This window comes from Tamandua tetradactyla, chromosome 21 (genome assembly GCF_023851605.1).
Source record: "Tamandua tetradactyla isolate mTamTet1 chromosome 21, mTamTet1.pri, whole genome shotgun sequence".
In the NCBI taxonomy this organism is placed as follows: Eukaryota; Metazoa; Chordata; class Mammalia; order Pilosa; family Myrmecophagidae; genus Tamandua; species Tamandua tetradactyla.
In genome coordinates this window covers 30,310,434-30,327,477 of record NC_135347.1, presented here as the reverse complement: position 1 = coordinate 30,327,477, position 17,044 = coordinate 30,310,434, and the positions used below count along the sequence as shown (strand labels likewise).

The 17,044-nt window shown below is 35.2% G+C and overlaps 1 non-coding gene across 1 annotated transcript; it reads left to right on the top strand.

The window, feature by feature from the left end:
- Positions 1-2,741: 2,741 nt before the first annotated feature.
- LOC143665810 (U6 spliceosomal RNA) lies at positions 2,742-2,848 on the top strand. The gene has a single exon (XR_013167216.1). It is a non-coding gene; the product is annotated as a U6 spliceosomal RNA (small nuclear RNA).
- Positions 2,849-17,044: the final 14,196 nt, after the last annotated feature.

The following is a 17,044-nucleotide window of genomic DNA, read 5'->3' as shown; positions in this document are numbered from 1 at the left end:
AGGAAATTGGTCCTATAATCCAACTGTTAGTACACTACTCTAGGCAAATTTAGATTAATTTTCTCTCTTAAGTCCTTTGCAGTTAATTCCTTTCCTCTTCTAACTTAATGTTCTCTCCAGGCTCAGACACATAGTATTTTTTGAGCTGGAAACAATCTGAAATCATTGCTAATTACTGGCCTATTTGATTTTGCAGATGGGGAAACTAAACTTGAAGCTAAAAAATATTAATTTCAGTTTTCTGAATTCTAGGTCTGTTTTTGCTTTTGCTTGTCATTTTATCCCTTCTACACATAGTTCCTGGGATACAAATAGTACTAAATTAATATTAGTGAAAGGAATACAAAAATTAATAGAGGTACATTGAGTAAAGTCACTGGGGGGAAACAGGACTTCCTGGCTCGCTTGCTCCAGGAATAAACAGGGGCTATGAGTCAGAGGTCATTAGTGGGAAAGAGCATTGCTGACCACACTGGACTTTAAGATTTCTGTCAGTGATCACCTCGTTCTCAGCATTATTACCTGATAGCCTTAATAATTTTCTCTGGAAGACTTCTTTTAGAACCACTGAATTGTGTTATATAAAGTGCTAAGATTGCTATTGATTAGACTAATTATTATTCTATTAAAAGCATTAGGTCAGCTGGAGCTGTGGAAGAAATTCCAGCCTGCTTTTACTCACACCAGGTTAGTAATCATGGTACATAATTTGATATAAAATGGATTTCTTAGGTTCCTACAAAATTATTACCCATTGAAACCTTATATAGCCACCTATTTAGCATGCATCATATGTCAGAACAATTCTTGCTAATGCAAATTTAAATGTATTGGAAGGTTTTCCAGGGTTTTTATTATAACTGTACATTGCTGTTCAACTATTATTGCAGTATTCAATTTTTTAAAAAACAATTCAAGACCTGATGATAGAAGCAAAATTATCTCTCAAAATGCCAAACTCAAGAAATAGGATAAGAGAGGGTAGTATTTAAATGGAAACTTTGGGAATGTTTATACCCATTTTGTTAATCTGCATAAAAACATTTAGCTGCCCATCAGTGCTTATTGAGCAAAAGCTCTCAGTCTTAAAAGGGCTTACTTGTTCCAGCTCTCTGGATACCTGATGAATTTGTCATTTTAACCTCAATATCATTAACTCTTTTGACAAACGTTACTAGACTATAATGCTGGGAGCTAAGAAAGGAATCTCTTTTCAAATTGTAGATGAAGGCTTAGCTTTTTTATTAGCCCCAGCACCCTGCATGGCTGGGTCAGTAGATTTTGGTCTATTTGCTATCTTGGTATCACTACAGGGTTTAGAGGGCTGGATCCTGTTTTGGAAGTTTATAACAGGAATTTATATAGGAACTTAGTCAGGACTACCATGAATGTTCATCCAAGCTGTATATTGTATAAGCTTGCCAGGAATGGGTCCCCTATCATCATGCAGTGCAAAACTGTAGCCATGGGTCTAATCTGCTTTGCCCCTTTCCTCTTAAATTGTCAACCCCAGGGGCATATGCTTCTCCAGGGATAACAGTCATTTTAAAAGGATAGTCCCTCTTTTTCTATTTTCACAGTCTTAGAAATAGAAAGAAGGTTAACTTTGGTGTGTTTCTGCAGTTAGATCTGCTATTTCAGGCAGTCAAACTCTTCTCTGTACATTCCTTTTTAATGTAAGTGAGAAGCATCTCATTTCCATTCTCACCTGTCCTTAGGTTTTTTCTTATAGAATCTTATTTAGCAAGTTAGACCAAGACCACATACACAACTGACCAATCGTGTCTGGTGACGTGGATGCTGATGACGGCAGTTCCTAGCATGAGAATAGATTCACTTAACCAAACTGAAAACAAATTGAGGATGTAGATTTCTCTCACAAGACTGAGGCAGCATGAGGTTAGGAACTGTGTGTGTTTGGTTAACCATATATCTAGAATCTGCCACTAAGAATTTGCTCAACAATGAGTTTGTATAACTAAATTTGTAAAATGCATTTGAAAAATTTTTTAAAGATATATAAGTTGTTAATGGGAAAAGAACTGTAGCAACACATGTGGCATGTCATGATTTCTGAAAGCAGAAAAACAGTACTGACATTAATGTATTTAAATGAATGAAGAAGAATTATCAATATTGTACTTTTCTTGCATATATATTATTCCTTTATTCTATTTGGTTACCTTATGGGGCAACTCCTATTAGAGGGATATTAAAGTTCTGAAATAAGTTTAGATTTGTCTATTTTTCCTTGTAGTTCTATAATTTTGTGTTTAATGTACTAGGAAGCTCTCCTCTGCCTTTTAAAATTGTTACATACTCTTGATGCCCGGTCCTATTATCACTATTACTACTTTGTTCCTGATAATATATTCTTTGCTCTGGAATCTATTTTTTTCTTTTCTTTTTATTACTGTTATCAGAGGACATCTTTTTTGATCCTTTTCCTTTTAATTTATTTATGTCCTTAGATTTAAAGTATGTTTCTTCGAGCAGCATGAAATTCACACTTACTTTTGAATCCAAAATGATAGATAATCTTTTAATTGTGGTATTTAGACTATTTATGTTTATTGTGATTATTTACATGAATAGGTTTAAGCCTATCATTTTTTCAATTAATTTCCTAACACTTATTTTTTCCTTTTCACTTTATTCTTATTTTCTGCCTTCATTTGCATTAATTATTTTCTATGATTCCATTTTATCTCCTTCTTATCTGTAATCTATATTTAAGAATTGTACTTGCTTCAGCAGCACATATACTAAAACAGGAATGATGCAGAGAAAATTAGTATGACTCCTGTACAAGGATGACATGTAGATTCATGAAGCATTCCATATTTTTTTGACTGTATAATTAAAAAAAAAAGAGGGCAGTGCAATGGTGACTCAGTGGCAGAATTCTCACCTGCCATGCTGGAGACCCAGGTTCAATTACCGGAACCTGTCCATGTCAAAAAAAAAAAAGAATTATTTCAGTCGTTCAGTAGGTTTTATCATATAAATATGTCACTTACTACAGACTATTTTCAATGATATTATACCACTTCAGATATGTGAAAGGAAACTTCAAATAGGATAATTTCATTTCTCCCCTTCTGGCTTTTGTGTGATTTTTGTCATATATTGTATATAATGTTATAAACTTCAAAATATGTTATCATCATTACTATTGAAATACCAATTATCTTTTAAAGAGAATTAAATAATAATACTAATAATAAAATGTCACATACTTACTGTTCTAGTTTGATAGCTGCTGGAAAGCAATATACCAGAAACAGAATGGCTTTTAAAAAGGGAATTTAATAAGTTGCTAGTTTACAGTTCTAAGGCCAAGAAAGTGTTTCAATTAAAACAAGTCTATAGAAATGTCCAATCTAAGGCATCCAGGGAAAGATACCTTGGTTCAAGAAGGCTGATGAAGTTCAGGGTTTCTCTCTCAATTGGAAGGGCACATGGTGAACACGTCAGAGTTTCTCTCTCATCTGGAAGGGCACATGGTGAACATGGTCAGGGTTCCTCTCTCATCTGGCACATGTTGAACGTGGCATCATCTGCTAGCTTCTTCTCCTGGCTTCCTGTTTCATGAAGCTCCCCAGGAGGCATTTTCCTTCTTCATCTCCTAAGGCCGCTGGCTGATGGACTCTGCTTCTCATGTCTATGTCATTGTGCTCTGCTCTCTCAGAAATCTCTCTCATTCTCCAAAATGTTTCCTCTTTTATAGGACTTCAGCAACTAATCAAGACCCATCCAAATGGATGGAGATATGCCTCCACTTAATCCAGCTTAACAACCACTCTTGATTAAATCACACCTCCGAGAAGATGATCTAATTACAGTTTCAAATGTACAGTACTGAATAGGGATTAGAAGAAATGGCTGCCTTTATAAAATGGAATTAGGATTAAAACATGGCTTTTCTAGGGTACGTACATCATTTCAAACTAGCACACTTACCCATGTAGTTACAATTTCCAGTCCTCTTTCTTTACTGTGTAGATCTGCACTTTGACCTGATATTATTTTCCTTCTGCTTGAAAGATGTTTTTCAATACTTTTGTAATGGAGGTCTTTGAAGATGTATTACACATACTTTATTATGTGTGGAAAAGTCTTAATTTCATTTTGTTTGAAAGATATTTGTGCTGGGTATAGAATTCCTGGTTAACATTTTTTTCTTAAGCTTTCCATTGGTACATTAAGAATACTGCTTCACTATCCTCCAATTTGAGTGTTTTTCATAAGAAATCTGATATTCTTATCATTTTGCCTCCCTATGTAATGTTCTTTTTTCTCTGAATTTTGTAAAGATTTACTTTTTATCTCTGAACAATGTGATTATTGTATTGGTTTTCTATTGCTGCTATAATAAATCAAAACAAATTTAGTGATTCAAGCAACATAAATTTATTGTTTTAAAGTTCTGTGGATCAGAAGTTCTGTATAGGTCTCAAACTACTAAAATTAAAGTGTCAGCAGGTTGCAGTCTTCTTGATTTTATTAGAGAAGTTGTGGGTTTACAGAAAAATAATTCATAAAATACAGGATTCCTATATACCACCCCACCACCAACACCTTGTGTTTAAATATTTTTACTGAGAAATATCCATACATGTACAGTCCAGTCATACTGTTCTCTCAGTGGCTCACAACATCATGAAATAGCTATATAGTTTTCACCATGATCTCCAGGAAAAGAATTAAAAAGGAAAATAAAAGAACTCATGCATCCCATGCCCCTTACCCCTCCCTCTCATTGACCCCAATATTTCAATCTGCCCAATTTTTACCGTTGATCTCCCTATATTATCTTTTATACTTCTTTTTTTACTAATCTATCATTACCCTGGATAAAAGCAGCATCAGACATGAGGTATTCATAATCACAGTCACACTCATAAAAGCTTTATAGTAATACAGCCTATACATGTTCCATCATGTATCAACACCTTGTATTGGTGTGGACCATTTGTTACAATTGATGATAGCACATTTTTATAATTGTATTATTAATTAATGTACATGATTTAATGTAAGGTTCATGGTTTATGTATTGTAGTTCCATGGATTAAAAACAAATTATTCTGTTACTATAAATACAATTCAACATTTCAGTTTTAAATCATATTCACATATATATTTTAGTGCTGTTGATTGCATTCACAATGTTGTGCTACTATCACCACCATTCAGTACCAAAACATTTCCATTATTCCAAATAGAAACCCTGGACATTTTAAGTCTTAACATCCTATTCCATATCACACCTGTCTCCATCCACCCATGACCCAGGTAAGCTGTATTCTAGATTCTGATTTGGTGAGTTGGCCTATTCTAATTGTTTCAAACCAGTGAGGTCATACAATGGTTGTTCTTTTGTGTCTGGTTTATTTCACACAACATAATGTCTTTAAGGCTAATGAATGTTCCATCATGTATCAGGCCTTCAATTGTTTTTCCTTTTATGGCTGAATGAGATTCCATTATATATACATACCACATTTTATTTATCCATACTTCACTTGATGAACACTTGGGTTGCGTCCATCTTTTGGCCATTGTGAGTAATGCCCTTATGAACATCAGTGTGCAAATATCAGTTTAAATCTCTGCTCTCACTTTTTTTTGGGTGTATAATTAGTGGTGGGATTGTTAGGTCATATTGTAGTTTTCTATTTAGCTTTCTTAGGAACCACCAAACTGTTTTCCACAGTGGCTGCATGATTTTCCATTGCCACCAACAATGAATGAGTGTAACTATTTCTCTATAAACTCTATAACACTTATTATTTACCATTTATTTTTATTTTTTTAAATATTTTTACTGAGAAATATCCATACATGTACAGTCCAGTCATACTGTTCTCTCAGTGGCTCACAACATCATGAAATAGCTATATAGTTTTCACCATGATCTCCAGGAAAAGAATTAAAAAGGAAAATAAAAGAACTCATGCATCCCATGCCCCTTACCCCTCCCTCTCATTGACCCCAATATTTCAATCTGCCCAATTTTTACCGTTGATCTCCCTATATTATCTTTTATACTTCTTTTTTCTTTTTTTACTAATCTATCCATACCCTGGATAAAAGCAGCATCAGACATGAGGTATTCATAATCACAGTCACACTCATAAAAGCTTTATAGTAATACAGCCTTCTCAAGAATCAAGGCTACTGGAACACAGTTCAACAGATTCAGGTACTGCTCTCTAGCCACTCCAATACACCATAAACTAAAAGTGATATCTATATAAAGTATAAGAATAGCCTCCAGGATAAACTCTTGACTCTAAAATATCTCAGAAAATTTATTTTGTCTCATCTTTCTCATTCCCCTTTTGCTCAAGAAGGCTTTCTCATTCCGATGATGCCAGGTCCCAGCTCATCTCTGGAGTCAGGTCCCATGTTGCCAGGGAGATTTACACCTTTGGGAATTATGTCTCATGTTGGAGGGAGGGCATTGAGTTCACCTGCCATGTTGGCTTAAAGAGAAAGGCCACATCTGAGCAACAAAAGAGGCTCTCTGAGGATGACTCTTAGGCATAATTAAAAGTAGGCTTAGCCTCTCCTTTGCAGGAATAAGCTTCACAGGGGCAAGCTCCAAGTTCGAGGGCACAGCTTATTGAATTGGTTGTCCACACTGCTTGTGAAAGTATTAGGAATTCCCCAGATGAGGAAGTCTAATATTTCCTCCTTTCTTCCCAGTCTCCTAAGAGGACTTAGTGAACACATTCTCATTCTCTGCCCAGATTACTCTGGGTTATATCAGGGCATCACATTAACCTTCACAAACCAACAATATCTCACACCCTATTCAAGATTCCATGTAATTATGGTATTCAAGTAAACTGTCTATAGATTTAAAATTAGACAATGTGCTACCCAAAATATAAATTTGTCATTAAATAAACATCTCTCCTTTTGATCTAACACAGAGTTTGGAGTCTAAAAATGTGGGCCATATCATCCTTTTACCCAATATTCTGATTTACTTTATTCTTGTCCAGATCAGCTTCATTCATATCTCTAGTTGAAGTCCTATCACTTTTTCAGCTTTTTTTAACAGTTGCTGAATGGGGTAGTGCTGACTCTCACAGCTTTGGTGCTCCAATTCTAAGTCTCAGGTGTAACATAAATACCCCAAATTTCAGGGAATGACCAGCTTATATACAAATAGCTCAGTATCTCAGAATTTAGAAATAACAGTTACAACTTCTGAATGTATGTGACTGCTGTAAGAGCTTACCATCTAGGAACCCTTACAATAGGCCCCAACCCGATAACCCATGCTCTTGACTTCAATTCTCTGAGTTTGTGTTTTATAGTGGATCCATATGGGTGAGATAATATCTGTCTTTTTGTTTCTGAAATTTTATTCAACATACTGTCCTTAAGATTCATTCACCTAGTGCCATGATTCACAACTTCATTCCTTCTTGCAGATGCTCAGTAAATCTGCTGTATGTAAACACTGCAGTTCCCCCTTCCATTCCTCAGTTGTTGTACCCTTAGTCCACCTCCATCCATTGCAAATCATGAACACGGTCACCATAAACACCAGTGTGCAAATGTCCATTCATGTCCCCACTCTCAGTTCTTCCAGATATATACCTAGCAACAGGGTTGTGGCATCACACACTGCCCTCTGGATGGGCTGCACCTCTTAGCTTCCCTACCAACAGTGAATCGGTGCATCTCTTTCTCCACATTTTCTCTAGCACTTGTTTCTCTTTGTTCATTTTTGAACATCATACAATCCAACCTAAGTAAATGGACATGCCTTTACCACCATAAACTATATTGAGATTTTTCCTTTTCTTCCACATAGACTCCCCTATGCCCCTTGCTTGTTGACACCTAGTTTTTGCTTAATGTCTTTTTTACATTCAATGGAAGCATATATTAGAATATTTCGGTTGACTATAGACTCTACCTTGCAGTCACTGTACCTTTTCCTGAATATCATCCATTTTCAAATCCATGCAATTTTGACATTCATTTGTTCTCCCTCATGCAAAAGATGTTTTTATGTTTGTAAACATCCTTGTCCACTCTAGGCATTCATAAGTGATAGTATCTCAGTCTTTATCCCCTCTCTTTCTTTCAGGTTTCATACTTGCCCCTGCCCTTCTCCCTCAACTCACATTCAGCTTCGTTCAGTGTACTTACATTATTCTGCTAACATCAGGCAGTATTGTCTATCCATTTATAAATTTTTACAATCAGTCCTGTTACACAATCTGTATTCCTTCAGCACCAAATGCCCAATATCAGCCTTCTTTCTATCTCCTGATCATCTGTGTTCTTAATTTTAACTCTCAAAGTTCACTCATTAATATTAGTTCATATTAGTGAGACCATACAGTATTTGTCCTTTTGTTTCTGCCTAATTTCATTCAGCATAATTTCCTCAAGGTTCATCCACATTGTTACATGCTTCATGACTTCATTCTGTCTTACACTTGCATAGCTTTCCATTGTAGGTATATACCACAGTTGTTTAGCCACCCATTCATTGATGGACATTTGGGCTGTTTCCATCTGTTGGTAATCATATATAATGCTGCTATAAATATTTGTGTGCAAATATCTGTTTGTGACCTTACCTTCAGTTCCTTTGAATATATACCTGGTAATGGGATTGCTGGATCATATGGCAATTCCATACTTAGCTTCCTGAGGAATCACCAAATTGCCTTCCAGAACATTTGTAACATTTTACATTCCCACCAATGGTGAACAAGTGTGCCTCTTTCTCCACATCCTCTCCAGCACTTGTGAATTCTGTTTTTTATATAATGGTCATTCCGGTGGGTGACAGATGATATCTCATTTTGATTTTGATTTGTATTTCCTTAATAGCCAGTGCAGTTGAGCATCTTTTCATGTGCCTTTTATCCATTTGTATTTCCTCTTCTGAAAAGTGTCTGTGCATGTCTTTTGTCCATTTTTTAAATTGGATTGTTTGTCTTTTATTGTAGAACTGAAGAATCTCTTTATGTATTCCAGATTATAAACCCTTATCTGATATGTGGTTTCCAAATATTGTCTCCTGCATAAGATACCTTTTTACTTTCCCGACAAAGTTCTTTGATGCACAAAAGTGTTTAATTTTGAGAAGATCCCATTTATCTATTTCTTTTTCCAATCCTTGTGCTTTGGTTGTTAAGTCTAGGAAAACACTGCCTATTACAAGATTCACAACATATTTCCCTACATTTTCTTCTAAAAGTTTTATGGTCTTAACTGTAATGTTTATGTCTTTGATACATTTTGAGTTAATTTTGTGTAAGGTGTGACATATGGGTCCTCTTTCATTCTTTTGCATATGGATATTCAGTTCTCCAAACACCATTTATTGAAGAGGCTGCTCTGTCCCAGGTGGGTGGGTTTGACTGCCTTTTCAAAAATCAATTGTCCATAGATGAGAGGGTCTATTTCTGAACACTAAATTTGATTCCACTGGTCAGTATATCTAACTTTATGCCAGTACCATGCTGTTTTGAGCACTATAGCTTTGTAACATGCTATAAAGTCAAGTAGTGTGAGACTTCCTATTTCATTTTTCATTCTGAAGATATTTTCAGCTATTTGAAGCACACTGCCCTTCCAAATAAATTTGCTTATTCATTTTTCTATTTCTACAAAATAAGTTGTTCTGACTTTAAGTTATGGCATTGAATCTATAAATCAATTTGAGTAGAATTGACATCTTAACTATATTTAATTTTCCAAACCATGAACACAGTATTCCCTTCCATTTATTTAAGTCTTCCATGATTTCTTTTAGCAATTTCTTGTAGCTTTCTATGTATAGGTCTTTTGAATTCTTAGTTAAGTTTATTCAAATATTTGATCGTTTTGGTTGCAATTGTAAATGGATTTTTCCCCTTGATTTGCTCCTCAGATTGCTCATTATTATTGCATAAAAACACTACTGATTTTTGAGTGTTGATCTTGCACCCTGCTACTTTGCTGTACTCATTTATTAGCTCTAGTAGCTCTGCTGTAGGTTTTTCAGGATTTTCATGATATTGTATCATGCCATCTGCAACAATGAGAGTTTTACTTCTTCCTTTCCAATTTGGATGCCTTTTTTTTTTTCTTGTTTGTATCTAATTGCTCTGGCTAGAATTTGCAGCACAATGTTGAATCACAATGGTGACAGTGGGCATCCTTGTCTTGTTCCTGATCAATCTTTCTCCACTGATGATCATGTTAGTTGAGGGATTTTTATACATTCCTTTTATCATATAGAGGAAGTTCCCTTCTGTTCCTAACCTTTGAGGTGTTTTTTCATCAAGAAAGGACATTGAATTTTGTCAAATGCCTTTTCTGCATCAATGAAGATGAGTATGTGCTTTTTCTGCTTTGACCTATTGATATAGTGTATTACATTAATTGATTTTCTTGTGTTGAAACAGCCTTGCATACCTGGAATAAATCCCTCTTGGTCATGGCATATAATTCTTTTAATGTGCTGTTATACTCAATTTGGAGATATTTTATTGAGGATTTTTGCATCTATATTCATTAAAGAGATTGGCCTGTACATTTCTTTTCTTATAGCATGCTTGTCTGGCCTTGGTATTAGGGTGATGTTGGCTTCACAGAATAAGTTAGGTAGCTTTTCCTTCTCTTCAAATTTTTGGAAGACTTTGAGCAGGATTGGTACTCATTTTTTCTTGAATGCTTGGAAAAATTCATATGTGGAGCCATCTGGTCCTGGATTTTTCTTTTTGGGGGAGCTTTTTGATGCCTGATTCAATCTCTTTACTTGTGATTGGTTTGTTAAAGTCACTTATTTCTTCTAGAGTCAATGTTGGTTGTTCTATGCCTTTCTAGGAAATTTGTCCATTTCATCTACATTGTCTAGCTTATTAGCATATAGTTGCTTATAGTATCATTACCTCCTTTTACTTCTGTGGAGTTGGTGGCTATATCCTCTGTTCCAATTATGATTTTATTTATTTGTGTCTGCTCTCTTTTTTTTTCTTTTTTCTTTTTTTTTTTTTTTTTTGTCATCCTAGCTGACAAACCCATTGATTTTAGTGAGTTTCTCAAAGAATCAACTTCTGGTTTTGTTGGTAGAGGTGTCTGCTATCCCTTCCAGTGTTGTCAGAATTTGCCTCATGTGTTTCAGAGCACTCTAAATCGGTGCTTAAATATTTATGATTGTTATGTGTTCTTGATGAATTGTCCCCTTTATTAATACACAATGTCCTTTTTTGTCTCTCTCTTTTTTTAAAATTTTTTTAACATGGGCAGGCACCAGGAAGCTAACCCAGGTCTCTGGCATGGCAGGTGAGAACTCTGCCACTGAGCTACCATTGCCCACCCTCTTTGTCTCTTTTAATTCTCTTACATTTGAAGTTTTATTTGTTGACCTATTAGTATAACCACACTTGCTCTTTTCTGGTTGCTGTTTGCATGAAATATCTTGGCCCAACCTTTCACTTTCAAGCTATTTCTGTCCATGAGTCTAAAGTGAGTCTTCCATAGAAAGCATATAGATGGGTCCTGTTTTTTAGCCCATTCTGTCTTTTGTATGGGGAGTTGAATCCATTGACATTAGTGTTATTATTGTAAAGACAGTACTTTCTTCTATCATTTTGTCTTTTGGATTTTATATGTCATATCTAATATTTTTCCTCTTTTTACCTTTATTGATAGTCTTTGCTTCTATATTCTTCTCCAGACCTCTCCCTTCTGCCATTTCCTATCTGCCTATAGTGCTCCCTTTAGTATGTCTTGTAGAGCTTATCGCTTAGTCAAAAAAATCTCTCAGTGATTATTTGTCTGAAAATATTTTAATCTCCCCTTCAGTTTTGAAGGACAGTTTTTCTGGGTTTAGAATTCATGGTTGCAGTTTTTCTCTTTTAGAATCTTAAATATATCATACCACTGCCTCTCACCTCCATGGTTTCTGCTGAGAAATCCACACATAGTCTTATTGGGCTTCCCTTGTATGTGATGGATTGCTTTCCTCTTGCTTTCAAAATTCTCACCTCTTTGACATCTGACAGTTTGATTAGTAAGTGTCTTGGAGTATGTCTATTTGGACATATTCTGTTTGAGGTATGCTGCACTTCTTGGATCTATAATTTTATGTCTTCCATAAGAGATGGGAAATTTTCAGTGATTATTTCCTCCGTTAGACTTTCTCCTCCTTTTCCCTTCTCTCCTCCTTCTGGGACACCCACAACATGGATAATCATGTGTGTCATGTCATTCAATTCCCTGAGACCCTGCTTATATTTTTTTCCATTCTTTTCCCTATATTTTCTTTTGTGTGTCAGATTTCAGATGTTCACTCTTCTCGTTCACTAATCCTTTTTTTTTCTGCCTCTACAAATCTATTGTTGTAAGTTTCCATTGCTCCTTTTCTCATTTCTTCTACTGTGCTTTTCATTCCCACAAATTCTGCAATTTGTTTTTTCAAACTTTCAAGTTCTTCTTTATGCTCACCCAATGTCTTGTTTATATCCTCCCTTAAATCACTGATTTGATTTTTTTAATTAATTAATGGAAAAAAGAAATTAACCCAACATTTAGAAATCATACCATTCTACATATGCAATCAGTAATTCTTAACATCATCACATAGATGCATGATCATCGTTTCTTAGTACATTTGCTAAGAATCTTCTAAACATCGGTTTAGAAGAACTAGCAACACAACAGAAAAAGATATAGAATGTCAATATAGAGAAAAGAAATAAAAGTAATAATAATAGTAAAAAAAAAAAAACCTATAGCTCAGATGCAGCTTCATTCAGTGTTTTAACATGATTACTTTACAATTAGGTATTATTGTGCTGTCCATTTTTGAGTTTTTGTATCTAGACCTGTTGCACAGTCTGTATCCCTTCAGCTCCAATTACCCATTATCTTACCCTGTTTCTAACTCCTGCTGGACTCTGTTACCAATGACATATTCCAAGTTTATTCTCGAATGTCCGTTCACATCAGTGGAACCATACAGTATTTGTCCTTTAGTTTTTGGCTAGACTCACTCAGCATAATGTTCTCTAGGTCCATCCATGTTATTACATGTTTCATAAGTTTATCCTGTCTTAAAGCTGCATAATATTCCATCGTATGTATATACCACAGTTTGTTTAGCCACTCTTCTGTTGATGGACATTTTGGCTGTTTCCATCCCTTTGCAATTGTAAATAACGCTATAAACATTGGTGTGCAAATGTCCGTTTGAGTTTTTGCCCTTAATTCCTTTGAGTAGATACCCAGCAATGGTATTGCTGGGTCATATGGCAATTCTATATTCAGCTTTTTGAGGAACCACCAAACTGCCTTCCACAGTGGTTGCACCATTTGACATTCCCACCAACAGTGGATAAGTGCGCCTCTTTCTCTGCATCCTGTCCAGCACTTGTCATTTTTTGTTTTGTTGATCATGGCCATTCCGGTGGGTGTGAGATGATATCTCAATGTGGTTTTGATTTGCATTTCTCTAATGGCCAGGAACATTGAGCATCTCTTCATGTGCCTTTTGACCATTTGTATTTCCTCTTCTGGTACGTGTCTGTTCAAGTCTTTTTCCCATTTTGTAATTGGGATGGCTGTCTTTTTGTTGTTGAGTTGAACAATCTCTTTATAAATTCTGGATACTAGACCTTTATCTGATATGTCATTTCCAAATATTGTCTCCCATTGTGTAGGCTGTCTTTCTACTTTCTTGATGAAGTTCTTTGATGCACAAAAGTGTTTAATTTTGAGGAGCTGCCATTTATTTATTTCCTTCTTCAGTGCTCTTGCTTTAGGTTTAAGGTCCATAAAACCACCTCCAATTGTAAGTTTCATAAGATATCTCCCTATGTTTTCCTCTAACTGTTTTATGGTCTTAGACCTAATGTTTAGATCTTTGATCCATTTTGAGTTAACTTTTGTATAGGGTGTGAGAGATGGGTCTTCTTTCATTCTTCTGCATATGGATATCCAGTTCTCTAGGCACCATTTATTGAAGAGACTGTTCTGTCCCAGGTGAGTTGGCTTGACTGCCTTATCAAAGATCAAATGTCCATAGATGAGAGGGTCTATATCTGAGCACTCTATTCGATTCCATTGGTCAATATATCTATCTTTATGCCAATACCATGCTGTTTTGACCACTGTGGCTTCATAATATGCCTTAGGGTCAGGCAGCGCGAGACCTCCAGCTTTGTTTTTTTTCCTCAAGATGTTTTTAGCAATTCGGGGCACCCTGCCCTTCCAGATAAATTTGCTTATTGTTTTTCTATTTCTGAAAAATAAGTTGTTGGGATTTTGATTGGTATTGCATTGAATCTGTAAATCAATTTTGGTAGGATTGACATCTTAACTACATTTAGTCTTCCAATCCATGAGCACGGTATGCCCTTCCATCTATTTAGGTCTTCTGTGATTTCTTTTAACAGTTTTTTGTAGTTTTCTTTATATATGTTTTTTGTCTCTTTTGTTAAATTTATTCCTAGGTATTTTATTCTTTTAGTTGCAATTGTAAATGGGATTTGTTTCTTGATTTCCCCCTCAGCTTGATCATTGCTAGTGTATAGAAATGCTACAGATTTTTGAATGTTGATCTTGTAACCTGCTACTTTGCCGTACTCATTTATTAGCTCTAGTAGTATTGTTGTGGATTTTTCCAGGTTTTCTACGTATAGTGTCATATCGTCTGCAAACAGTGATAGTTTTACTTCTTCCTTTCCAATTTTGATGCCTTGTATTTCTTTTTCTTGTCTAATTGCTCTGGCTAGAACCTCCAACACAATGTTGAATAATAGTGGTGATAGTGGACTTCCTTGTCTTGTTCCTGATCTTAGGGGGAAAGTTTTCAATTTTTCCCCATTGAGGATGATATTAGTTGTGGGTTTTTCATATATTCCCTCTATCATTTTAAGGAAGTTCCCTTGTATTCCTATCTTTTGAAGTGTTTTCAACAGGAAAGGATGTTGAATCTTGTCAAATGCTTTCTCTGCATCAATTGAGATGATCATGTGATTTTTCTGCTTTGATTTGTTGATATGGTGTATTACATTAATTGATTTTCTTATGTTGAACCATCCTTGCATACCTGGGATGAATCCTACTTGATCATGATGTATAATTCTTTTAATGTGTTGTTGGATACGATTTGCTAGAATTTTATTGAGGATTTTTGCATCTATATTCATTAGAGAGATTGGTCTGTAGTTTTCTTTTTTTGTAATATCTTTGCCTGTTTTTGGTATGAGGGTGATGTTGGCTTCATAGAATGAATTAGGTAGTTTTCCCTCCACTTCGAATTTTTTGAAGAGTTTAGGAGAGTTGGTACTAATTCTTTCTGGAATGTTTGATAGAATTCATATGTGAAGCCGTCTGGTCCTGGACTTTTCTTTTTAGGAAGCTTTTGAATGACTAATTCAATTTCTTTACTTGTGATTGGTTTGTTGAGGTCATCTATTTCTTCGAGTCAAAGTTGGTTGTTCATGTCTTTCCAGGAACCCGTCCATTTCATCTAAATTGTTGTATTTATTAGCATAAAGTTGTTCGTAGTATCCTGTTATTACCTCCTTTATTTCTGTGAGGTCAGTAGTTATGTCTCCTCTTCCATTTCTGATCTTATTTATTTGCATCCTCTCTCTTCTTCTTTTTGTCAATCTTGCTAAGGGCCGATCAATCTTACTGATTTCCTCATAGAACCAACTTCTGGTCTTATTGATTTTCTCTATTGTTTTCATGTTTTCAATTTCATTTATTTCTGCTCTAATCTTTGTTATTTCTTTCCTTTTGCTTGCTTTGGGATTAGTTTGCTGTTCTTTCTCCAGTTCTTCCAAGTGGACAGTTAATTCCTGCATTTTTGCCTTTTCTTCTTTTCTGATATAGGCATTTAGGGCAATAAATTTCCCTCTTAGCACTGCCTTTGCTGCGTCCCATAAGTTTTGATATGTTGTGTTTTCGTTTTCATTCGCCTCGAGGTATTTACTAATTTCTCTTGCAATTTCTTCTTTGACCCACTCGTTGTTTAAGAGTGTGTTGTTGAGCCTCCACGTATTTGTGAATTTTCTGGCACTCCGTCTATTATTGATTTCCAACTTCATTCATTTATGATCTGAGAAAGTGTTGTGTATGATTTCAATCTTTTTAAATTTGTTAAGACTTGCTTTGTGACCCAGCATATGGTCTATCTTTGAGAATGATCCATGAGCACTTGAGAAAAAGGTGTATCCTGCTGTTGTGGGATGTAATGTCCTGTAAAATGTCTGTTAAGTTTAGCTCATTTATAGTAATATTCAGATTCTCTATTTCTTTATTGATCCTCTGTCTAGATGTTCTGTCCATTGGTTGAGAGTGGTGAATTGAAGCCTCTAACTATTATGGTATATGTGTCTATTTCCCTTTTCAGTGTTTTCAGTGTATTCCTCACGTATTTTGGGGCATTCTGGTTAGGTGCATAAATATTTATGATTGTTATGTCTTCTTGTTTAATTGTTCCTTTTATTAGTGTATAGTGTCCTTCTTTGTCTCTTTTAACTGTTTTACCTTTGAAGTCTAATTTGTTGGATATTAGTATAGCCACTCCTGCTCTTTTCTGGTTGTTATTTGCATGAAATATCTTTTCCCAACCTTTCACTTTCAACCTATGTTTATCTTTGGGTCTAAGATGTGTTTCCTGTAGACAGCATATAGAAGGATCCTGTTTTTTAATCCATTCTGCCAGTCTATATCTTTTGATTGGGAAATTCAGTCCATTAACATTTAGTGTCATTACCGTTTGGATAATATTTTCCTCTAACATTTTGCCTTTTGTATTATATATATCATATCTGACTTTCCTTCTTTCTACACTCTTCTCCATACCTCTCTCTTCTGTCTTTTCGTATCTGACTCTAGTGCTCCCTTTAGTATTTCTTGCAGAGCTGGTGTCTTGGTCACAAATTCTCTCAGTGACTTTTTGTCTGAGAATGTTTTAATTTCTCCCTCATTTTTGAAGGACAATTTTGCTGGATATAGGAGTCTTGGTTGGCAGTTTTTCTCTTTTAGTAATTTAAATATA